Consider the following 8662-nt stretch of genomic DNA (forward strand, 5'->3'; position numbering starts at 1 on the left):
ACACACACACACACTGCACACACAGACCACATGCACACACACACACTGCACACACACAGGCCACACAGACCACATACACACACACACACACACTGCGCACACAGACCACATACACACAGACTATGCACACGCAGACCATACAGACCACACACACACACACAGACCACACAGACCACATACACACACACACACAAAATGCACACACAGACCACATACACATAGACTACGCACACGCAGACCATACACACAGATCACACACACACACACTACACACACAGACCACACGCAGACCACATGCACACTGACTACACACAGCACAGACCATACAGACCACACATAACACACACACACACAGACACATACATGCACACAGACACACACCACACAGATCACACACACACCACACACACACACACAGACCACACACAGACACACAGACCATACACACCACACATACACACAGACACACACACACACACAGACCATACACACACAGACCACACAAACACACAAACCATACACACACACATCACATCACACACCCCTACTTAAAAGAATTCTGGGAGTAATCACAAAGTCGCTTTGTCCCTGGATGCTGTTTTCTATCTGAAACTTAAGCTCCAGCTCAGGATTTCTAATTAGATAGATGTTTTCCTCTACTGGGAGACACTGAGTCATTAGATAATTTTCTGACGATCTGCACGTACCTCTGAAACAGATGTCCCCTGCCACCACCAGCAGCACATAAACATTTAGACGTAGCTGAATTCCCCACAAGTAAGGCGATTGAGCAGGGTTGGGGTTTGGGATGTGTGAGCCATATCCTATCAGAACTAAAAGATAAAGAACAGAATGTATTTAAATCTCCCTTCCCCCTCTTCTGTACTGCTTAAATCATTGCACAGAAGCATACTTAGAACTAAGCGGTGACTATCACCAGTGTTCTCGCTCTATTTCACCCGTCAAGTTAAGCACCTTCTTATCGCAGCTGAAGTGGTGGTACGAAGAGGCTGGATCTTACACAGCCTGCCCCTGGCGGGATACATCCCCAGGGAGTTGACATACTTAAAGAGTAAAGCAGCTCATGTCATCAGATTAGTTTACACAGAAGAGAAAGGAGACTTCAGAGGCCAGTAAGCAAAGAGCCTTTTTGTTCTTTGTAATTTGACTCTGTAATTTGGTTATTATTTTTGTTTAATTCTACAAGCAGCCTGTGAGAGGAACTGACTCTGCATGGGGCCATCTTGTCAATGTTAACAACTCCTTTATTTATTTGCCTGGGAGAATCCTCCCATTTTGAAATATAGCGTGAGATTCAGGGCTTATGTCTGCCTGGCTGCTGCCCAAGACCTTCCTCAATTAAGGAGGCACTTGTCATGAGACCCCCTCCCTGCCCAGGGCAGGGTCCTGTACCACGAGATAGGGACTCCAGGGCCCAGAATCAGGTCATCTACTGTCCCCTTCTTCCCACCTTCCCTCCTCTTCCCAGAACATTCTGAGCTATGGACACCAGACATTCACAGTCCTGTCTCCCGTGTCATTTTTTAACTATCTTACTCTGTCTTGATTCCTTTATGTGGATTTGACATGCCCACGCAACCATGTAAAAAGATTTGCTTTTGGTCAGTCTCAGTGGCTCATCCCTGTAAACCCAACATTTTGGGAGGCCGAGGCTCAAAGATCACTTGAGGCCAGAAGTTTGAGACCAGCCTGGATAACATAGCAAGACCTCATTTCTATTTTTAAAAACTTAAATTAGCCAGGCATGGTGGCACACACCTGTAGTCTTAGCTACTCAGGAGGATAGCTTGAGACCAGGAGTTTGAGACTTCCGTGAGCTATGATCATGCCATTGCACTTCAGTCTGAGTGACAGAGCAAGATCTTGTCTCTATTTTTTAAAGACTTGCTTCCTTTATGCCCATTTTCTGTTCTTAATTATTCAATTTGTTTGGTTTTGTGTGCTTTTGGCTCCTACTTTTGTCTTACTCCTTAGGTGGGCCACCCAACCTGGACCTTAGTCCCCTGGGGGCTCAGCACTTCCTTGGACACCAATCACTCCCTAATTGGACTCCACCCTGATTCTCTACCCATTGGGCTGGAGGGGGAGATCTTTTGAAACACTATCGGATGGACAAAGCACTAGGTTTTTCTAGAGTGCTTGTGAAAATGAGGATTCCTGGGCCACACTCCAGACTTCCAGAATTAGGATCCCTTAGGAGTGGAGCCAAGGAATCTGCATTTTACAACCTCCCCAAGTGTGTCTTACACCTACTGAAGTTTGAGAACCACAAAATCTAGATTTTAGAGGGACCAACTTCTCTTAATTTATATCAGATAGGATTTGTGTTAAATGCTTCAGAAGCCCGGCAAATGCTTAACTGAGATAAGACTGTCCCCTCAATGTCATTGCAGGGGCTTTCTCTAGTTATTTCTGTTAAAAAATGGCTCATATTTTTTGAGCAGTTAACATGCCAGGTTAACCCCCAAATTAACCTTTACAACAACCCCATGACATAAGTACAAGAAACTAAAGCTGAGAGACGTTATATGGCTTGCCCAAGGTCACACAGTTCATCACGAAGTTAAAATCATAACTAGATTCTGCCACATACAAATATAGGAAAACTGGATCAGGTGGGTAGCCTGGCTTGGGTCAGCCTCTGGTGTCTGCAAGTACACAGAATTCTGATTCCTAACTTCACACAGACAGCCCCTTAGCATAGAGCTTAAAGCAGGGGAACAACAGAGAGGGAAAGGATGGCCTCAGAAAGATGCTCATGTGGATAGTGTGAGTTCTAAAATCAGCAAAAGGGATTCAGGTCAACCTATATGGGGATTCTGGCTGGGCTGGGAGCTAACTCTATCACAAAGCTCTCAAACTGGGCCACCACGCAGGGAGAAGTCAATGTGCAGTGATGTCTAGTAAATTTGATTAGGGTGGAGACCAAATCAGGAAATTCAATTCAAATAACTGCCCCTGCCATTAAAATATTGCATGTTTTTAGCTGAATTATTCAGAATTTTCCAGATAATCACCCTATGTTATTAATGACCTCAGTATATGTCACTTTTGGCTCTCAATACGTATCTAAGCAACTCATTCTCAGTAACCCTGTGATTCTGAGAGAAGAAAAAAGTGGACTCAAGGAAGTCCATGGGGAAACCTGAAAGGAAAGCATGAGTCAGCTCTGTTTGGCCTTACCCTTGGCTGTCCCAGGGAGATTCATGCGTCTGCTGTGTCACGCCACCAACAGCCATGCATTATGCAAGTCTGACCTACATTATGGTATTGAGACATAACTGCTATAATAGCAGGCAAAGTTTAATGTTCCTTGAAATTTGTTAATTTATATTTTTACCAGAGCAATACATATATAAAGGTTTTTTGAAATTTTTTTTCTCTTAAAAAAAAAAGATGGGCCCAGAAGGCAGGGGTGGGCAGTGGTCATGCTATGTTGCCCAGATTGGTCTGGAACTCCTGGGATTAAGGAATCCTCTTGCCTCAGCCTCCTGAGTAGCTGAGACTAAAGGAACACTCCACCAAGCCCAGCTTTGCATAAAGGTTTTTACATTCAAATATACCACAAGTCCTGGAAATTAAAAAAGGAGTTTCCTGACACCATTTCCTCTACCCTGAATTCCAACCCCCAGAGGTGACTCTTTTGTTTTGTTTTGGAGACAGAGTCTCAGTCTGTTGCCCAGGTTGGAGTGCTGTGTGTGAAAACAGCTCACTTCCCGGGTTCAAGCAATCCTCTTGCTTCAGCCTCTATGACTCTTGGCACGTGCCACCATGCTCAGCTAATTTTTTTTTTTTTTAGAGACCAGGGCTGGAGGGAGGGAGGAGGGGGTGTCTCACCATGTTGCCCAGGCTGTCTTGAACTCCTGGCCTCAAGTGATCCTCCCATCTCAGCCTCCTGAAGTGCAGAGATTATAGTTGTGAGCCACCACAGCTGGCCTCTTTTAGCTTTTCTTTAGAGTTCTTAGGAATTCTCTTAGGAATTTTCCTTTGTATTTTCAAATGATACACTTATACGGCTGTGGGTTTTATTTCTTCATTTTATAATTTTAAGCAACATCTACTGAATTCCTATTACATAAGATTGGAATCTAGCTCTTACGTCAACATATCCCCCTCCCCACCCACCGCCTGTACTTCCTCACTCCCATCCTCTTAATGTAGTAATGCCACAAATTTTGGCCCAATCAATATGTAGTGTTTACATTATTTACAACCATGTGAATATAGCTCAAGGCTGAGTCATATAATGTACTATAAATACATTTTGTTACTAGCACAACATTGTTTTTCTAGAGATAGTATGTTCCTTTTGTGTAGTTTTCTATGTACCTATCACTTATTCCTAATCAAATTCTTCAAACAAAGCTACAAAATTCCTCTGAATAAAATACAGACAAAGGCATCAGATAATACACCTTTTTTTTTCTTGGAAACATCCCTCCTGAAGCCTCCTATCTTCTTGACCCACCTGCACACGCTGTTCCCCAGGCCTGCCCTACATACCTGGGACTCCACCCATCACAACCTGGGAACTCCCTGTGACTCTCTCCTGTGTGGGACCTGAATCCCAAATCATTTTTCTCAATTTACTTCTTCTTTTGATTAAGTTTACTAGAAGTGTGTATGGAAAATACATGTTTTTTAGACCTTGCCTGTCTGAAATTGTCTTTGTCATACCATATGACCATACTCAGTTGACTGCATATAGAATCTTAGGATAGATGTCACTTTCCCTCAGAAATTTGAAGGCCTGCTACTCAGTTTCCAAGCTTCCGACAGGACTGTTGAAAAGTCCACTAGCATTTGAATTTGCATCATCTGTATATGAGCTATGTTCTCCTCTGTGGAGCATTTTTAAATCTTTTTATCTCAGCCTCTGAGAACACATGCTGACATACCTTGCTGCTGGTGTTTTGCACTCATCGTGTGCTGGCATGTGATGGATAGACCCTGAGGCCTTGTGTCTTTCATTTCTGAAATTTTTACTTAAATGACATCTTTGACAAACTCTTCCTCCATTTCCTTCATTCTCACTTGGAATTCCTTTTAGTAGGATGTTGGGCCTTGTGGATAGATCATTTAATTTTGTCTTTTTCTCCTATTTTTAAAATGCCTTTGTATTTTTGTTCCAGTTCCTAGAAGATTTTCTCATCTTTATCCTACAGTATTTCTTTTTATTTTTTTTTCCACATTAAATTTTGTTTTAATGGGCTTAACATTCTGAGGCCAATTTTTGGTCACATTGTTTCCATTTTAAAATCTAAAAATGTAATATTGCCGTGAAAGAGCTGGTCCACAAAACATTCTTTTCCTTTTGAAGCTTTTATGATCCACTGTACCAATAGCCGATGTTTTACTTTTGAACACAAAAGACTCATATTGTCCATCAAGACAAATGGTGCCAAGTCAATTCTGGGTCAGATTGAGACTAGGGCACAGATGTGGGATGGAATATTCTTTTAACCTCTGAGATTTCTGGATGTACATTTTGCTTTGCTGCCTCCATCAGCCTTCTTGTTAACTGTCTTCATGACACCCACAGCTGCAGACTCTGTCATATCTTGGACAGCAAAACTGTCTCCCGTCTGAGAAGCTCTTTACACACGTGACCCTGGCAGGAACCACACCAACTGCAATATCATCACCAGACTTCCAGATGTGGTGCCTTTTCCGGCTTCTTGCCACATCAAACTTCTCCTTGCAAACCACAGAGCAGTGTGGCCACTCAGCTCGGGGCTTGGCCAACTCTGATTTGGCCTGGATGGCCCAGGGTTCTCACCTATGCAAAGTTGGAAGCTTCCAGAGCAGGGAGAAGCCATTCCTTCTGCAATGAGCATCACTGATGGACAGGTTTTTGATGCTGAAGCCTATGCTGTCATGAGGCAGAACTTTGCTATAAGCAAAGCATTTCAATAAAAGTTGCCTCGGTCGTTGTTTTGACTTGGAAAAAGTGACCACCAGATCTGCACCTAGAGTACCAGTGTAGAGGACTACATGCTCGCAAATGAGACATTCCCGATAAGTCCTGCTCTTGCAAACGAAGCAGGGCGTTCCTTCCCTGCAAACAGGGAGAACAAAGGAGCCAGTTGCAAATAGCAGACCCTGGGGGCTTGTTTATGTGTAAACATCTTGAAAATCCAGAAAGTCAGGGAAAGGTCAGAAAAACAACAATGTGTCTTGTGACTTGGTAACATTCCACAAACGACTGTATAAAATAAAGCGGAGCGTGTCGTTTGGGGCGGCCGCCATGTTTGTCTTGTCTTGTGTTGTCTTGTGTGTTCATTCCTTTGTTTAGGAAACACGTGGACCCCAACAACCAGTCACCACTTGACCCATGGGGACAGTACCAATTGTCCTGAAGGAGTGGACAGAGGCCCTGTCAGTTTCATGCAGTGGGTGGTGCACTCCCACAGCACCAGCATTCTCATGGTGATGTTAGCACACAGCTCCCACATCTTGTCACCTGAAAGTGATGCCAATGCTACCATGTGGGTTATGGTAATTTTTTTATTTTTGGAGGCAGAGTCTCACTCTGTTGCCCAGGCTGGAGTGCAGTGGCACAATCTCGCTCACTGCAACCTCCACCTCCCGGATTCAAGCAATTCTACTGTCTCAGCCTCCTGAGTAGCTGGGATTACAGGTGCGTGCCATCACGCCCAGCAAATTTTTGTATTTTTAGTAGAGACAGTGTTTTATAATGTTGACCAGGCTGGTCTCGAACTCCTGACCTCAAGTGATCCGCCTGCCTCGGCCTTCCAAAGTGCTGAGATTACAAGCGTGAGCCACCGTGCCTGGCCCTTTGGCAACTTTTTAAAAACATACATGGGACTCCTTTGGTGGCTTCCTCGTGTTTCTCCTGGCTCAATGGAATCTGCTTTCTAACACCAGCAATGAAGTGTTTCACACCCAAGGTGTAAGACAAAGAGCACACTCTAGGTCTGCTAATGCTTTGCATTACGTGCTGCAAATTCTTCGACACCACAGCTACAATCAGGAGGGCCAGCCGGAGATGTGCGTGTACTCATGTTTCAGGTAAAGTCTCTTTCATACAGTGTTCTGAGGTATGGTAGGCCAAATAAGAGCCCCCAGAGATGTCCATGTCCTGAAACCCTTTACGTTATACAACAAAGGGGACTTTGCAGATGTGGTTAAGGTTATAGATCTCAAGATGGGGCAATTATCCAGAATTACCTAGGAGGGCACAATCTATGATCTCTTAAAAGTAGAGAACTGGCTGATGTCAGAGAGATGAGAAGACGGGAGAGATTCAAAGCATGAGAGGGACTCCACTCACTGTGGCTGATGGAGGAAGAGGCCAGAGTCAGAGGATGCAGGGGTGGCCTCTAGAAGCTGGGAATGACCCAGCTGATGCCAGCAAGGAAATAGGGACCTCAGTCCTACAATCACAGAGAACTGAGTTCCGCCAATGATCTGAATACTTAAGGAAACAGATTCTCCCCTTGAACCTCCAGAAAGGAATGCAGTCCTGCTGACACCTTGAGTGTAGTCCAGTGGGACCCGTGGAGAACACATTTCAGATAACGCATTTGTAGCTGGGCACAGTGGCTCACACCTGTAGTCCCAGCTCCTGAGGCAGGGGTCAGGGAAGAGGGACTGAGGCAGGCAGGACAATCACTTGAACCCAGGAGTTTAAGTCTAGCCTGAGCAGCATAGAAAGACCCTGTCCCTAAAATAAGAAAAGAAAAAAAAAACCCACAAAGAAAAGATATGTTGTTTTAAGTCACAAAATTTGTGGTATTTTGTTACAGCAGCGATAGGAGACTAATACACAAAGCATCCGTGTGGTTGGTAGTGGTCGCTTAGTACTTGCTGGTCTCAGACTCCCACATGGAGCCATCAGTGGGGATCCATGTTGCTGTTTATCCATTGATTTATGACCCAAGTGTGTTTGGAAGCCCTTTGCACATGAGGGCTTATGAGGACCCTTCCGGGTTTAACTGGCTTTTAAAAACTACAGACCTCTGGTGTGGGTTTTCTCCTTATTAATCAGAGTACAGGATTCTATGTGCCTTTCACTTCTCTTCTATATTAGACTCAGTGTCAACAGGGCTCTGACTTAGTCCATCTCCCCTGATTTTACCGGCACATTACAATGGGTGAGCCCCGCCAGCAGGCAGTGAGGTGCAGGGGAGGGGAGGGGGGCGCACTGGACCCTCTTTAGAAGACACGTGGGTCAAAAGCACTTAGTTCTCCAAGCTTCTCAGGGGGTGGGACCTTCACATCCCCCATGCCTCCTTCACAGGTTGTTGTCAGGAAATTAAATGAGATCATTTATGTGAACATTCTCTCTCTCTAGCTTTCTCACTCTCTTTCTCTCTCCTTCTCTGTCTCGTGTGTGTGTGGTAATTCTCTTTTTATTTAACTTTTTAATGAAATGCAAACTATTTACCAAAAAAAGTGTACAACTTGCAATGACCTAATTCAAAGTGAATAAACTCAATATCAAAAATAGAACATCTTCAGCACCCCAGATGGCCCCTTCCTGCCCCCACATCACTACCCCCAACTCTAACCACTATAACCACCCCCCATCATTACCCCCAATTATAACCACTACAGCCACCCCCATCACTACCCCCAACTATAACCACTCTGATCTTCTAACGCCACAGATTGGTTT

Source organism: Piliocolobus tephrosceles, chromosome 1, assembly GCF_002776525.5.
Source record: "Piliocolobus tephrosceles isolate RC106 chromosome 1, ASM277652v3, whole genome shotgun sequence".
NCBI lineage: Eukaryota > Metazoa > Chordata > Mammalia > Primates > Cercopithecidae > Piliocolobus > Piliocolobus tephrosceles.